Here is a 14,845-nt window from a genome sequence, read left to right as displayed (position 1 = left end):
CAGGTCCTCTCTTGTCACCAACACCGTGACAAATCTGGTGGAGGTCGGATCGATCTCATGTCCCGTACCCCAACCGTTAGTCGGAGCTCCAGTCCAATTCCCGTCACGACGCCTGTTCACCGTACTCGCCGCCGGATTCGAGGCTTACCCCCCGAGCCTGTTCCAACCGGTATGTCCACGGAGCAACCTGCCTTGAGCATCCCAATGCCTGGGGCGTCGACACCCTACTTCACGCTCCAGAACCCCCGCATCCCGAAGTCCTTCCACGGCGACATCTTTGAAGACGTGGAAGACTGGTTGCAGCACTACGAGCGCGTTGCCGCATTCAACCAGTGGGATGACGCCGCCCAGCTCCGGAACGTCTACTTTAGCCTGGAGGACGGCGCTCGGATTTGGTTCGAGAACCGCGAAGATCAGCTGGTCTCTTGGAGTGAGTTCCGGCGTCGGCTCCTAGACACATACGGCAGCTCGGATCGTCGCGAACGGGCAGAACGCGCTCTGCAATCTCGCGTTCAGCTGCCCAATGAAAATGTTGCAGCGTATGTCGAGGACATGACGCGCCTTTTCAGACGCGCGGACCCTGCAATGCCCGAGGACAAAAAACTGCGCCATCTCATGCGTGGCGTCAAGGAGCAACTTTTTGCCGGCCTTGTCCGCAGCCCTCCGAAGACTGTCGCCGAGTTCCTCACTGAGTCTTCCACGATCGAGAGGGTTCTTCAGCAAAGAGCATCCGCGTACGATCGACCCGTATCCGCCGCCTCCGTTTCCAGCGAGTTACCGTTCCACGGCACCGATGCCTCCCGGATACGCGATCTCATACGGTCGATTGTGCACGAAGAAATCCGGCAGCTGTACGGGGCCCCTACCACAGCTCAAAGCTCCATGGCGACCTTTGTCCGTGAGGAGGTGCAGCAAGTGCTCCGGCCGTCCTTACCTGCCGGTGAGGCTCGTCCATCCCCTCCTCCTTTCGCGCCTGACCGTCGTCTCACCTACGCCGAAGCCCTGCAGTCCCCTGCTCCAGCACCGGCGTCCTTCGTTTCGGCTCCTGCTGAAGTGCCGGGGCCGCCTGCACCCGTGCTGCAGTACGTGGAAGCTCCCCGACCGTCCGCGCGCAAAGCCGACGTGTGGCGCACATCCGACAGACGCCCCCTATGCTTTCACTGCGGGGAACCAGGTCACCTGTATCGGCACTGCCCCTACCGCCGTCTGGGCCTCGAAGGGTTTCCCCCCGATTCTCCTCGACCCCGCTATGGCGAACGACCCAGGGCCGTCGCGGATTTTCTTGAACACCAACGTTGGCAACCGGTACATCATCATTGCCATAGACTACCTCACTCGATACGCCGAGGCCAAAGCCTTACCCCGTGGCACAGCGTCCGAGGTTGCGGATTTCTTCGTGCATCAGATCGTACTTCGGCACGGCGCCCCGACCTACGTCATTACCGACCGAGGAACCTCATTTACTTCCCAGATGATGGCCGAAATTTTTCAGCTAAGCGGGACGACCCACCGGAAAACTACTGCTTACCACCCGCAGGCAAATGGGCTGACAGAGCGGCTTAATAAGACTATGGCGGACATGCTGGCGATGTACGTCGATGTACAACACAGGAATTGGGATACGATCATACCGTACGTGACATTCGCCTACAACACAGAAGTTCAAGAGACGACCCGTTTCACACCGTTCCGCCTCCTCTACGGCAGGGAGGTTCAGACGATGCTCGACGCAATGCTCCCTTGCCCAACCGATGACCATCTTTCTGCTGACGCTGAGGAGTTTACCCACGAAGCCGAGCAGGCTCGTCAGCTAGCCCGTATTCACATCACCCAGCAACAAGACAAAGACTCGCGGCGATACAACCTCCGGCACAGACAAGTCTCCTACCATCCCGGCGACCAGGTTTGGGTATGGATACCTGTTCGACGACGCGGCTTGTCCGAAAAACTCATTTGCCGCTATTTCGGTCCCTACAAAGTCTTGCGGCGCGTCAGCGACGTTAATTACGAGGTAGAACCGGACGCTGAACTTTCCCAGCAGAGAACCCGTCGAAAGCCCCGTCCAGAGATCGTCCATGTTTTGCGCCTGAAGCCGTATTTGGCACGGGGACCCACCCAGAATCTTCGTGCCTCTCTTGTGTGATTAATTGTGCTTGTGTGTGCTTGTGTGTGTGCTTGTGTTCGCGCGCTCTTCTGCGCGTGTTTTTTTTTTTTTTAAGAGGGGAGGAATGCCAGGTGGCGTTCGTGGCGCTCGGAAAGAAGACGACGCTCGTGGTGCTCTTGTTTTGAAAGACGTTGAAGTTCGCCGTCTCGCCAACTGAAGGACGTGCTGCCGAGCCCCGCCTTCTAACAGGTCCTCTCTTGTCACCAACACCGTGACAATATGATGACCATTGTGAAGATTTCTGCGCTTCTGATGCATTCGTAACGAAGTTTCTTGCCATTCCTTCACGGTTTTCTGTGAATTGAATACTCAAAATAAATAACTGAAATACCTGGGATAGGCACTGAAGTTTAACCCGGCTTTAAATCCTACTTGAGACTGCGACACTACCTAATGGTGAGCGGTGCCTTACTGAGTTTAAAACGTGACGAATGTGTATTCAGAACGTTAGCGATGCTTTGTATTGGTTTAATTCCTACTGCAATAGTGTAAACTTCCGTCATCTTAATAACGCATTATTGACGAAGCGCACCCCATGTAAATTTTTCGCACAGTCATTAAACACGCTTCCCCTGAAAAACATACCCGGTTAAATTCTTTTTTTAGGGGAACGGTTAATTGGCACAAAGAATAGAAACCTTCCGTCTCACTTGTCGATAAAACGGACACCCAGAGCCGAGAGAACTTCTTTTGCGACTGGGGACACCGATGTTGTACACGCTTGACAACGAAGACGCGTGCATAACATACAGATGGAAAATATGCGGGTTGTCGCTTTCAGTGCTTTATAGCAAATGTCGAAAGAGTCAGATGGCTTTTTCTAGGGCCTCCATATTCAGTTTTGCCCATTGCTAAAATCTTCATTTTGGACTTTTGAAGCACTCAACACAAGACTTGTCGCCTCGAAAAAGCTTCTCACGAGACCGGTCTGTTCTCAAACAAAGGCCACCACCGCCTGGAAGACGTTGAAGTAACGAGCGTTAGCTTTATTGGCCATGGGTAAAACGAGTCTTTCCGCGTCCAGCGGGGCCAGTGAAGGAAGCTCTGACCGGTTCGGAAAAGAAACGTAAGTTTTCCACCTAGCGGAGCGATCGATGCTTAGCGCAATCTATCAGAGAAATAACGATGCACGTCTACCCGTTGTCCAGTTGGAACCCCTCAAGATACGTGACGAGCGGAATTTGCTTCGTATGGGGGGTCAGAGTGGTTCTAGAAGTCGGCTTGCGGTGTTATATGGTAACCCTTCAATAATTAATTGCATGTATACAATTTTGGCTATTATGTAATTGTGCTTTTATTTTTATACCCCAACCCATAGGGTTGTATTCGCCTACAAAATTCGGTACACAACTGTCCCCGGATGGGTGCCCCTTGTTGTCGGAGTATATATAGCGGAATGAATGTATACAGGTATAGCGGTCCCGTAGCGGGGCAGTAGCGGGGCAGTAACGGGGCAGCATAACCAACTCGCCCATCAGTTCGTGCTTTCACTGCTGTTGTCTGCCCATGTTCGTGCATAGGCAATGGTTTGTGAGATGAGACGCTTGCCCGATCCATAACTTTTCTGTGGGAAACTAGCAGCGGCCTAAAGCTGCGCAGATTTCAGGGGTGTACGCGGCTCTCCTGCCCCCCTCCCCTTCCCTCCGCCATTTTATAAGTTTCAGATGTGGATATAGCCCAAAGCACCACCAAGGACGCCACCGACAGCAGAAGTATCGCTGACCGGGGGCGGTATACCGTGGAGCAAATTGGACGGTAGGCGAGAGTAGGCTCCAAAACGTCTCCTAGCGAGAGGCCATTACCGCCCAGCTGCAAATCCTGCATAGCTACTGCCCCATGCGCACAGTTATTTGGGGTGTCGCGTTGCTTAAAGGTGGATGTTTTGCATCTGGGTATAATTGTATCTTCGCCTGCGTTCCTGACTAAGGAAAACCTAATTGAAGACGCTCTGTGTTTTCGAGCAAGCTTTGCGTAACCGGTGCGGATGTAGACCTTAGTGGGGCAAATCCTTTTTTTGGGGGGGATCTTGTCACATATATTAAGGAGCCTAAATTAAATTTTAAAGGAAAAAGGTGTGAAGAAGACGACGCGAATTAACCGAAGAATAAAGAAGAGGAAGAAGCATTCGTTGAGGTGGAGAGAGATGATTGGTGGAGAAGCATTCGGTGAGGTGGAGAGAGATGATTGGTGGAGAAGAGAAGAAGACGACAAGGCTTACGTGGACAAACACCGAGGCTATAAAAGGGGGAGTGAGAGCGAGGTACAGGGGGGAACAGCAGAGAAGCGGAGGCTCCGGCGGGTCAGGTACACATCCATCGGCCGGAAGAGAGCGACGCCGGCTACTGCTCCGGTGAGCTCGCGTTCTACGACTCCGCATCGTGGACTTCCTTCCGTGCCTGAGCCAGTTCCGGGGAGTCAACGGAGGACGCCACCACCTGCTACGGCCAGGGGTGTCTCCAGCGCTGTTTCCACCCATCGAGGTGGTGTCCACAACGCCAACAACACCGGCATCACCTCCACGGGCGCTTGGGCCTGGTGCTTGTACGACGCAGCCAGCGACGCCAGCCCAAGCCCGTCGAACGTCGCCTCGACGTCGGCTACGGGATTCATACAACGCCGCAGCCACACCGAACCAACCGTGAGCACTAACGCCGACTACTAATAGTAGAACGCTAGCAGTAGACGCTGGTAGCAGTGTGCCCGGGTCGTGTGTATTTATAGCCTTTGTGTTGTGTGCTAGTTTTGTTAGTTTTGTGTTCTAGTGTGTATGTCACGTAGGGGGTATTAAATGTGCGTTTGTGTGGGTGCACTCGTCGCCTAGTTCATTCTTTCGGTCCGAGTGTTCTCCGGGGAGATCCGTGACAAAGATAAGTGCCGAGCCAATGCCAGGATTCATTTCTTTTTTTCTTTTTTGCTTTGTCTCGGATTTTTCCGATCTCTCGACGGCAGAAAGTATGGCCTTGGCAAAAACAGAGCTGGCGCTCAAGCTAGGGCTAAGCAAGGAAGAGGCGATGCGTATCTGTGACGAGGAGAAAGAAGAGGCAAAAAGGCAGAGAGAGGAAAAGGCGCAAGCACGCGCAGACGCTCGTGAAGCAGAAGAACGCGAGGCAGAGAGAAAAGCTCGCGAGGCAGAAGAAAAGGAGAAAAGAAGGATAGAACGGGAGGAGGAGTTTATTTTGTGGAAACAGGCGCATGTCGCGAAGGATATGAGGAGATCACGGACAATGATCAGCGTTCCTTAGCGGGTAAAGAATCTCCCAGACCGGCTAGAGTTTGTCCAAGAAAGCTGATGGCTCCTTTTGATGACAAGAGAGATGATTTGGATGCATATCTGCAACGATTCGAGCGGATGGCTTTGGGGCAAGGCTGGGAGCGCAGTGTATGGGCCACGGCATTAAGCATGTGGTTAGTCGGAGAGGAGCTGAATGTGCTTGGAAGGATGCCTGCTGCTGATTCCATGTACTACGAGAAAGTCAAAAAAGGCACTCCTCCAAAGATTCAGGCATACGGCAGAGGGTTTTCGTGAGAGATTTCGCACCGCGAAACATGAGGATTCGGAAACCGCGAAGCAGTTTTCCTGCAGGCTGTCCAATTATTTTGATAGGTGGCTTGATATGTAAAATACAGAAAAGAGTTTTGAAGGGGTGCGTGACAAGCTGGTCACAGAGCAATTTTTAGCGTGCTGCAGCTCAAAGGTAGTGGTATTCCTGAAAGTTGTGTTCATTGGAAGAGTTCGCAGACACTGCAGACCAATTCCGCAAGGTTCAAGGGCTAAGAAATTTGAGTAAGGCAAAGGAGGAAACCCAAAAGACCCTAGAGACAGATGCGGCAAAACCAAGAGTATATGGCGGTGCATCTAAGGCGCCAGTAAGGTGTTTTCTCTGCGGCAAGGTGGGACACCGTGCAGCTGACTGTAAAACTAGTAGCGCTGCCCAAAATACAGATTGTGTGTCAAGGTTGTAAGAGGAGGGGTCATTCTCTGGATGAGTGCCGATAATAGAACGCAGGACCGAGCTGCATGCGTTGTCGACTCAAGGGTAGAACTTGTCACGCCATCCGAAGTTCCACAGCTGAAAGGAGAGCAAACGCCGCTGGAAAATGAGGCAGTGAGTGGAACACCCAAGTCGAAAGCAGCAATGCCAGTGGTGGCTGGGCAAATAGGCGACCGTCCTATATCGGTGCTTAGAGACAGCGGAGCCAACACCGCCTTGGTTCGTAGAAGCTTGGTGAAGGACGAGGATCTTACAGGTGAAGCGTCGGCCGTCACTCTTGTAGATAGCACAGTGAGGTACCTTCCTGAAGCAAGGATTATAGTGTCCACGCCATATTATTCTAGACAGGTAGTGGCAAAATGCGTAGACCAGCCCATCTACGATCTCATCCTGGGAAAAATTACGGGTGCAAGAAGTGTCGAAGACCCCGATCCAGAGAGGAGGATGCTCGACGTTGAAGAACATCCAAAGGAGGAAAGGCCCGCGACAGCTCAGACGGGTGCAGTCAGCTTCTCGTCGGCAGTGGAAACAAGCGCTCAAGCGACAGCCTGAGCAACGAAGCGTCCGCTCTCTACGCCTGTTACGATGTGCCTGAGCGTAACACCGGGCGAAATTGCAATTAGGCAAAAAGAAGACCCGAGCTTGAAGGCTTGCTTCTAAAGAGTCGGGGAAGAGTGAAAAGAAAGAAGAGTCGGACGTCATTCGAGTATCAATTGGTAAATGGTCTTCTGCACAGGGAATGCATATTTAGTTCAGGAAGGCGGGTCCAACAGCTCGTGTTGCCAAGAGATATGCGTGAGACCGTGCTACGCTTAGGACATGATTTCATTATGGCCTGACACCAGGGTGTTCAAAAAATGGTGTCTAGGATCACCGAGGAGTTCTTTTGGCCGGGTGTTCAGAGTGACGTTAAGGTCTTTGTTCGCTCATGTGATGCGTGCCAGCGCACAGTCCCGAAGGGAAGAGTTGGTCCCGTAGCTCTGGGCAAGACGCCAGCCATCGACCTACCGCTTCAGAGTGGCTATTGGCATTGGATAAAGAATCTGTTCTTCGCACTGAAGTACCAGACAGAGTATTAGGAACCGTACTTTTGCAAGAAGAGAATAAACCAGGTCTAGCTATCTCTGGAGTGTATATTTTGGTGCTGTTGTTGATTTGTTGTTGTTGTTGTTATTGTTACCATGATTACTGTTGTTGTTGTTGCTGCTACTGTGATTAAGCAAGGTGTGTGTTTTGGACATCAACATTTTTATTAAGGACTCTGTACGGACAACGGTAGTGGTGTGTTAGTGTTCTGAAAACGCAATTTGGTGTGCTATGTTAGTGTTGTGTGTAGGGTGTGTGATGGACATCTGCGGTGTGTTGTGTGTTGGGTCCAGAATCGCCACAGAAGATAGTCGGTTGGCTGGATGGCTTGAAGATGAGGACGACGTGAGCAGTTTTTCATGGAACAACTCTTGAGAGAGGGGGCCCTTGTCACATATATTAATGAGCCTAAATTAAATTTTAAAGGAAAAAGGTGTGAAGAAGACGCGAATTAACCGAAGAATAAAGAGGAAGAAGAAGCATTCGTTGAAGTGGAGAGAGATGATTGGTGGAGAAGAGAAGACGACGACAAGGCTTACGTGGACTAACACCGAGGTTTTAAACGGGGGAGTGAGAGCGAGGTACAGGAGGGAACAGCAGAGAAGCGGAGGCTCCGGCGGGTCAGGGACACTTCGGCTGGAAGAGAGCGACGCCGGCTACTGCTCCGGTGAGCTCGCGTTCTGCGACTCCGCATCGTGGACTTCCTTCGGTGCCTGAGCCATTTCCGGGGAGTCAACGGAGGACGCCACCACCTGCTACGGCCAGGGGTGTCTCCAGCGCTGTTTCCACTCATCGAGGTGGTGTCCCCAACGCCAACAACACCGGCATCACCTCCACGGGCGCTTGGGCCTGGAGCTTGTACGACGCAGCCAGCGACGCCGGCAGCGACGCCAGCCCAAGCACGTCGAACGCCGCCTTGACGTCGGCTACGGGATTCATACAACGCCGCAGTAGCACCGAACCAACCGTGAGCACTAACGCCGACCGCTAATAGTAGAACGCTAGCAGTAGACGCTGGTAGCAGTGTGCCTGGGTGGTGTGTATTTATAGCCTTTGTGTTGTGTGTTAATTTTGTTAGTTCTGTGTTCTAGTGTTTGTGTCACGTAGGGTGTATTAAATGTGCGTTTGTGTGGGTGCACTCGTCGCCTAGTTTATTCTTTCGGTCCGAGTGTTCTCCGGGGAGATCCGTGACAAAGTGGCGAGCCGGTGCCAGGATTCATTTCCTTTTTTCTTTTTTGCTTTGTCTCAGATTTTTCCGATCTCTCGACGGCAGAAAGTATGGACTTGGCAAAAACAGAGCTGGCGCTCAAGCTAGGGTTAAGCAAGGAAGAGGCGATGCCGGGGAGATCCGGGGAGATCCGTGACAGATCTGGAATGGGTGTGTACTTTATAAATTTACCTACCCTCCTCGAAGGGGAGCTCGATTTGAAAAAAATATGGTTTCATATTTCTCACTGCTGTACGAAACATATTTTCTGTTTCTTCCGTAAAATCTTCTCACTACCGCTTTCAATGCTTTCATTGACGTGAAAACTGAGCCATGGCAACGCAAGCGCCATTTACCGTCTTACGCCATGAATTGGTATCTGAACCAGCGGGAAATATTTTATTAGAGTGTATATAGATTGCGCAACTTCCATTTGCTGGTTTCAGCCGTGTTTTAGGCTTCCAATGATATTCAGAAAAATAGGAAGAGAGTATGCAGGCATTTTGTGAGGCGCGCTTAAATTTGTCTCATATGTATCTTCAACATGACATTGTAGCTCGTTTTCCAGCACATTTTCTTGATGAGCCTCGAGCTGGTGTTCTCGTTTCATTCTGAAAGGAAAAGTCAGCTTAACTTGATATATGAATTTTGTTTCCTATTTATCGACAAAGCAAGAAAAGGGGCTCTTACCTTGCACGGGCTACCTTTGGGCATGTAAGCAAACTCTGCTCCTTTTTTACACGTAAAGATGCACCCGATTGGCACGTACTGAAATAAATAGGAAGCATGGTTACTGAAGCGCGGAAGGAAACCACCGACGACAAGACACGGATAGGCGTTAACTCGCGACTAAGTTTATTAGAAAAGAGCCCGTTGTACTCGAAATAACGCTTAGAAGAGCAGACAGTTGGGCAAGTTTGTTGAGATGCATGGCTGGTGAAGCGCGCTTCACCAGCCATGCATCTCAACTAACTTGCACAACTTTCTGCTCTTCTAAATAGGAAGCTTTACAAATTTATGTTGTCTGGACATGAAATGTAAAACACGTTTTATTAGGGCACTTAGCATTAAACCTGCTTTTACGTTTGCACTCAAGCGTGAAAGGTATTTTTTTGTTTTTTGCTCTTGTTCTGAGGTCGACCTGCCGTAACTCTGTTCATTTCATCGCGTGCATATTCATTGACAATTATTATCGGTTCAGTTTTAATATTCGCTAATAAAAGTCTATTGTAGTTCTCTGCAATATATTTAGCAAGCACCAATAATTATGGCAATATTTCGACATTTATTCTTCAGTGCCACGACGATGGCGCACATCTGGCATGAAGAAAAAATCCGTCATTCATTTCCTTGAGAACTAGGTTTCGTGTAACGTTATATAAATTTGTTTAAAAGTGATTAATAACGCTCAAGATACATATACGTTACGCTCTGTAGATGTGGCTCAAAAGCCACATGGGCCGGGCGGTCAGTAGAGTGCCAAGGGCTATAAAATAAAAACGGTTTAAACGCGCTGTCTTTTGCTGTGCTAGTTTGAACTGAGCACTTAAGCATGGTTCAGAAAGTTGCGCAATAAAAATCTACTGGCGAGTCTTAATAATTGGCGGTCTGCTCCGACTAATTATTTGGAAAACTTTTGCAATACACAGCGCTGATCATTCAAGTACCCGGGAAATGCTTTAATATATACTCCCGGACAACTTTTCGTGGGCACGAAAAGAAGGCTACATGCGCGGAACGGCCGTGACTGTGTCATTCCACCCAAAAGTTCGTAAGCAGGACGGAGCACCTCGCCTCCTGTCGCGTTGCTCACTTCGCGGTTGCGTCGCACTGGCGGTGGTGTAGCAGGCATCACCCATGAAAGGTTATTTTAACAGACTTGGCTAGAAAATCCAGAGTAATCAAAGAAAATATTTTTTCGCGGCTCTATAACATTGAAAATTGGCAGTTATGTAGAAAATATATGTCCTAAATAAAGCGCACTACCAATATACTACCTCGTAAGATACAACTATTATCTGCGACCGGGTTTAATATTCCTAGCATAGGAGAGGAGGTGTTGCAGCTGTGAAGCTTTCTCTCTAATGACAAGTAAATCGGTCGCAGGAAGCCATTGCTATCAAAATGCGATTACCCCGAACAAAATAAAATAAATTGCACTCTTCGAGCTTCGCTATCCAGAGAAATCTCATAGGAGAAAAATTAGACATGAATGCAATCTGCAAATTTTTTATAAGGGAGCACCACTGTGTAAGCCGTACATGATAAGCAATTGATAAGTGCCCAGTAATTAATATTGACTTTACCCCTTTAGGAGGCGGATATCCAATGCATCCTTCCGGAAGTGATCGCAACACACAAGTCCCGTCCATACAATGTCCAAGCTTCCAGGTCATCTCATCCGTGTACCCTGGCTCCCATGTCTGCAAAATTTTTCAACACTCCATTGCAAAAAACTTCATTGCAGTGCTTACAAAGCCTCTTCCGTGCCTTTTCTTGTTTTTGTGGCGCCATTTTGAGGTGTTTCTGACCTTTAATACTCTAATCCAACTCGTATCTTTCACTTGTTCCTTTGTACAGCTAACTCTTCTAACACTAATGATTTATATGGTGCAAAAGATATTTGTTCATAAGCATTGCAATAAAGGTGGCACTTTGTGTCATGACTCCTAATGTCCTAATGGTTCACAAATACACCAAAGGGGATGGTAAATGCAGCCCATCAAGGTCTTATGTGAAGCAAAGGTGGTGCTTTTAGTCGGGGGCCAATTTCCCGCAAACCACTTTGTCTTTGTGAGAGAGAGAGCACTATTACACTGTAGTCACTCCAAAACCCTAAGGTCCATTCTGCAAACATTTTGATTCACGTCTTCTTGGGTGGTTGAGTGCAAGGTGACAGCAAATCGATAAATTAGGCGCAAAGCGTGCAAAGTAGTGGTGATGAACGTTGGGGTCAGATGCCTAATTTCTTCGTTCACTTTGGGTGCTACTCAACCCTAGAAGGAGCGCGCGATAAAATTGCGCAGAGAATGCCCACAATGATGAAAAAAGAAGCGCTTTCTACAAAGAGGCAGGGTGCGAATGTCAAGGACGAAAAAAAATCAGATTATGAATTTAAACGTGTAATTTGTGTTCGCAATAAGAAGAGAACGGTATTTAGCTGTGAGCGGCATCGTAATGCGCCCTTAGGCGGTCGCCATGCAATTGTGGCTATGCTGCAAGGCACCTCGGCTGACTGCAGCGTAATTGTTGCAGGATTTATCAGAGAGCGAGGGTCACAAGTGGAAGGCCGCTTATAACCTTTAGCGCGCCCTAGGCCCAGTTCACTGCGCAATGTTATCGAATCTCCTTCCGTCGAGACATGCCGCACTTAACCTATTCGTGACTGGGAGCTTGCTCTGACGGCGACACGACGACGTGCGGTCTCCCTGCAGAGCAGAGAAACCGCAGTATGCAAGCGTCGGAATGAGCGGCGGAAGTGTTAACAGTTATCGCTGTAGAGCTGAAGCCTCCTGGCGCCGGTTTGAGTGCGAGGGTGACCGTCAGAACACCTTTTCAGCTATCAGTGTCAAATTCACTTGACCCGCTATCGACATACAAAAAAATCGTGGCAACTAGTTATGTCCGTCCAGCGAAAGACCGCCACTGCGGTACCTGCCTTTGCAGCGTGCCGAACACTGTGTCTCTACTGGGTCCTCTAATCTCCAGATACGCATTTGTACAGTAATAAGGAGCATGCTTCAGTACTGAAACTCCCCTAAATAAACATCAGGCAAAACCTATGTCACTTAGTACATATATTGAAAAAAACCCACTGGTGTATTCGCTTATCAACGGGTAAGCGCGCATAGATCGCACTTTCGTATCTCCTCAAAAATGCTTGAAAATTCTGCACAAACCGCTGGAGATGCTCATTTAAAAGCGATAGCGCTAGGGGCTCCGTGTCGCAGAAAAGCCGGCGTTGGCGTCATTGTCCGTGAGCGAAAAATGCATGAAAAATTCCCAGCGGGGCAACCTTTAGAAGGCAGGTGGTTAACATGGCGCTGTGATATTGCTTCGCGTGGCAGGACTTTTTGGCATGCGCGCTAGACGACGTACCCTGCTGCTGCCTGGCGTGGAAGTCTTAGTTAAGATTAAAACTTAGGGCATCCTGGTCCATACCCCCCCCCCCCCCCCCCCTCCTCTGTGCAGCATATGGCTCCCGCTGACCTCGCGTAGGTCTTCGCCTTTGTGGACGAGCTTATGGTGCACTGCGCCCACCTCGCGACTCCTGCAGTGTTCGTTCACGTCAGATGGGACGCGCGGTCATGAGATTCGCGAAAGGCTTCCAATTCGTTTTTGAGGAACGGATGGAAGCAGTAACAGTCGAACTTCTGGTTGGACGCCTCAGCCGCACCGTGAGTGAAGGAATGAAGATAGGGAGAAAGGGGTGTGGTAGTGATGGACAACCTGGGGTTCTCTAAAGTGCACTGGCATCGGACAGCAGGCTCGAATCTTTGGCGTTCCGCCTAGAGATGCAAACGCAACTGTCGTGGAAGAAACTTTGTCCCTCGTCGTCGGCCTGAACACCTGAGCGCGCTAACCACTGAGCCACCGGGCCGGGTCAGGCTTCGAAACACCTCTCAGACAGTTTGTGTGCGACCATGTGGCGGTTATAAGCATTCAAATGGAAATTGCACGGTAGTGGTCTCAGAACTTCAGGGAATTACGGCCATATCTCGTGGAATGAATTAAATGGGGGGAGGACGCGAAAAGTAGAGAAAAAACATCATTTCCTTTATTTTAGCGCCAGATAATATATTCACAGTGTGAGGGTCAAAGCCGCTCACCGGCAAGTGTGGAGGAGCGCTTTAAACTTGGCGCCAAAAGCCGCGCCTTCTTGTAATTAAAATGCCACATGCAAACGTCTGTTTACATGTTGTTTTCATTAATTATCAAAACCTGTCATGGGTGTAACTTACATATAGCTTCTGACATTTTTATTATTGTTGGAGCATATTTTGCTGCTGTTACAAACCTGCGCTACAAAAGTGCTTATATAAAGTGCATCAAATCACAACATGCATTAAAATTAAGCGCAATGATTTTTATATATTGACTCAAAATTTAGAGAAAATAATCACAATGTTTTCAGGAGAATGCGATTATAACGTTGTGGCGATTCAAGACTACATGAAGACAGCTTGAAAACATATGAAATTTGACTTGAATGTTCGGAATAAGCGTGCTGTAAATACTTCCTATAAAAAATTGATATTACCTGGAGCGGGTTATTTTCTAGTGCGAGGAATTATTGCAGACACCTTTTAGGCACGATAATGATAAGAAATACATAGTGCGGGGAAATGCAGATAGGAAAAACTTCAGTGCGAATTGCTGTTATATAATAAGTGAAAAAATAAGCAATGATAAGTAAGATAATGTTGCTTGCTGATGAATTGGGAGGTTGGCGGATATCTTGGTTTCTGTAACGCTCTGATTCGGGGAGAATGATCGCGCAATAAGTCTTATAGCGTATTCTGTGCGGGCTCTTAAGTTATCCGGCGCATTGCTTAATGCGCTGTACTCACCTGACATCGTGTATCATCTGGGTATCTGTATGGTATTCGATCCGGGGGTTGACAAGTGCACTTGTCAGCATAAGCTGTCTGGAAAGTATACGGAAGCTGTTTAGAGGAGCACACCATTGACAGAAAGTCTTCTGAGAGAAAACTGCGAAAATACGTCTGCCATGCTAGGAAAGCAATTTCTAAAAAAGCGCGAAAACGTCTTGACACTTGGTGTTGCGCTTTATGGCAGTCAGTCTAGGGAACATTTCAAAAATTTAGTTACCTAGACCAAGGCTGGTTAACTTTGAACTTGGCGCGGAAGAATCCGGCTTACTCAGGATTGTAATCGGAATAACGTTGCAGAGCTTTGCCGTGCTTTCTTTGTGTTATTTCTTAATCGCCGCCGACACGCTCCCAAACGCTAGCTATTTCCTGCTCAAAACGCAATCATACAACTCTGAACCGATTACGGCTACCTGGGACATCTGTCACGAATTTTTCTGTCAGGGGGGCTGCCCTGTATTTTATAAGTCTTTTTTTGCGAAGCTGAAAGTGAACTTTGAAAAAGGAGCTGGAGGGAGCCATTCTTGTCCCGATGGCCACCCTGCGTGCGAGTGTTATTGGTTCGCTGGCTTGATGTTTTTTTTTTGTGGACGCTACTTTGCCCTTATCAACAGTTTACTGCGAGATTATTCATCAGATAGCCTGCTGGTGTGGTCGTCACTATGTGACCTCATGCGGAGCAAGAGAACAGTCATATGCTTTTCGCTTTCTTTGTCGTAAGTAATCGATGTGGAATCGAATCGCTCGGCCTTTTTCGCTAGAAAGATGTCCCTTGACGTTCATG

The 14,845-nt window shown here is 49.0% G+C and overlaps 1 long non-coding RNA gene across 1 annotated transcript; it reads right to left on the bottom strand.

The window, feature by feature from the left end:
- Positions 1-9,138: 9,138 nt before the first annotated feature.
- LOC144130159 (uncharacterized) lies at positions 9,139-14,097 on the bottom strand. Its single transcript, XR_013313985.1, has 3 exons — positions 14,020-14,097; positions 10,756-10,872; positions 9,139-9,217 (listed from the first exon to the last, which is right to left on the bottom strand). It is a non-coding gene; the product is annotated as an uncharacterized LOC144130159 (long non-coding RNA).
- Positions 14,098-14,845: the final 748 nt, after the last annotated feature.

This window comes from Amblyomma americanum, chromosome 4 (assembly GCF_052857255.1).
Source record: "Amblyomma americanum isolate KBUSLIRL-KWMA chromosome 4, ASM5285725v1, whole genome shotgun sequence".
Lineage (NCBI taxonomy): Eukaryota > Metazoa > Arthropoda > Arachnida > Ixodida > Ixodidae > Amblyomma > Amblyomma americanum.
This window is presented reverse-complemented; position numbering and strand designations above follow the sequence as displayed.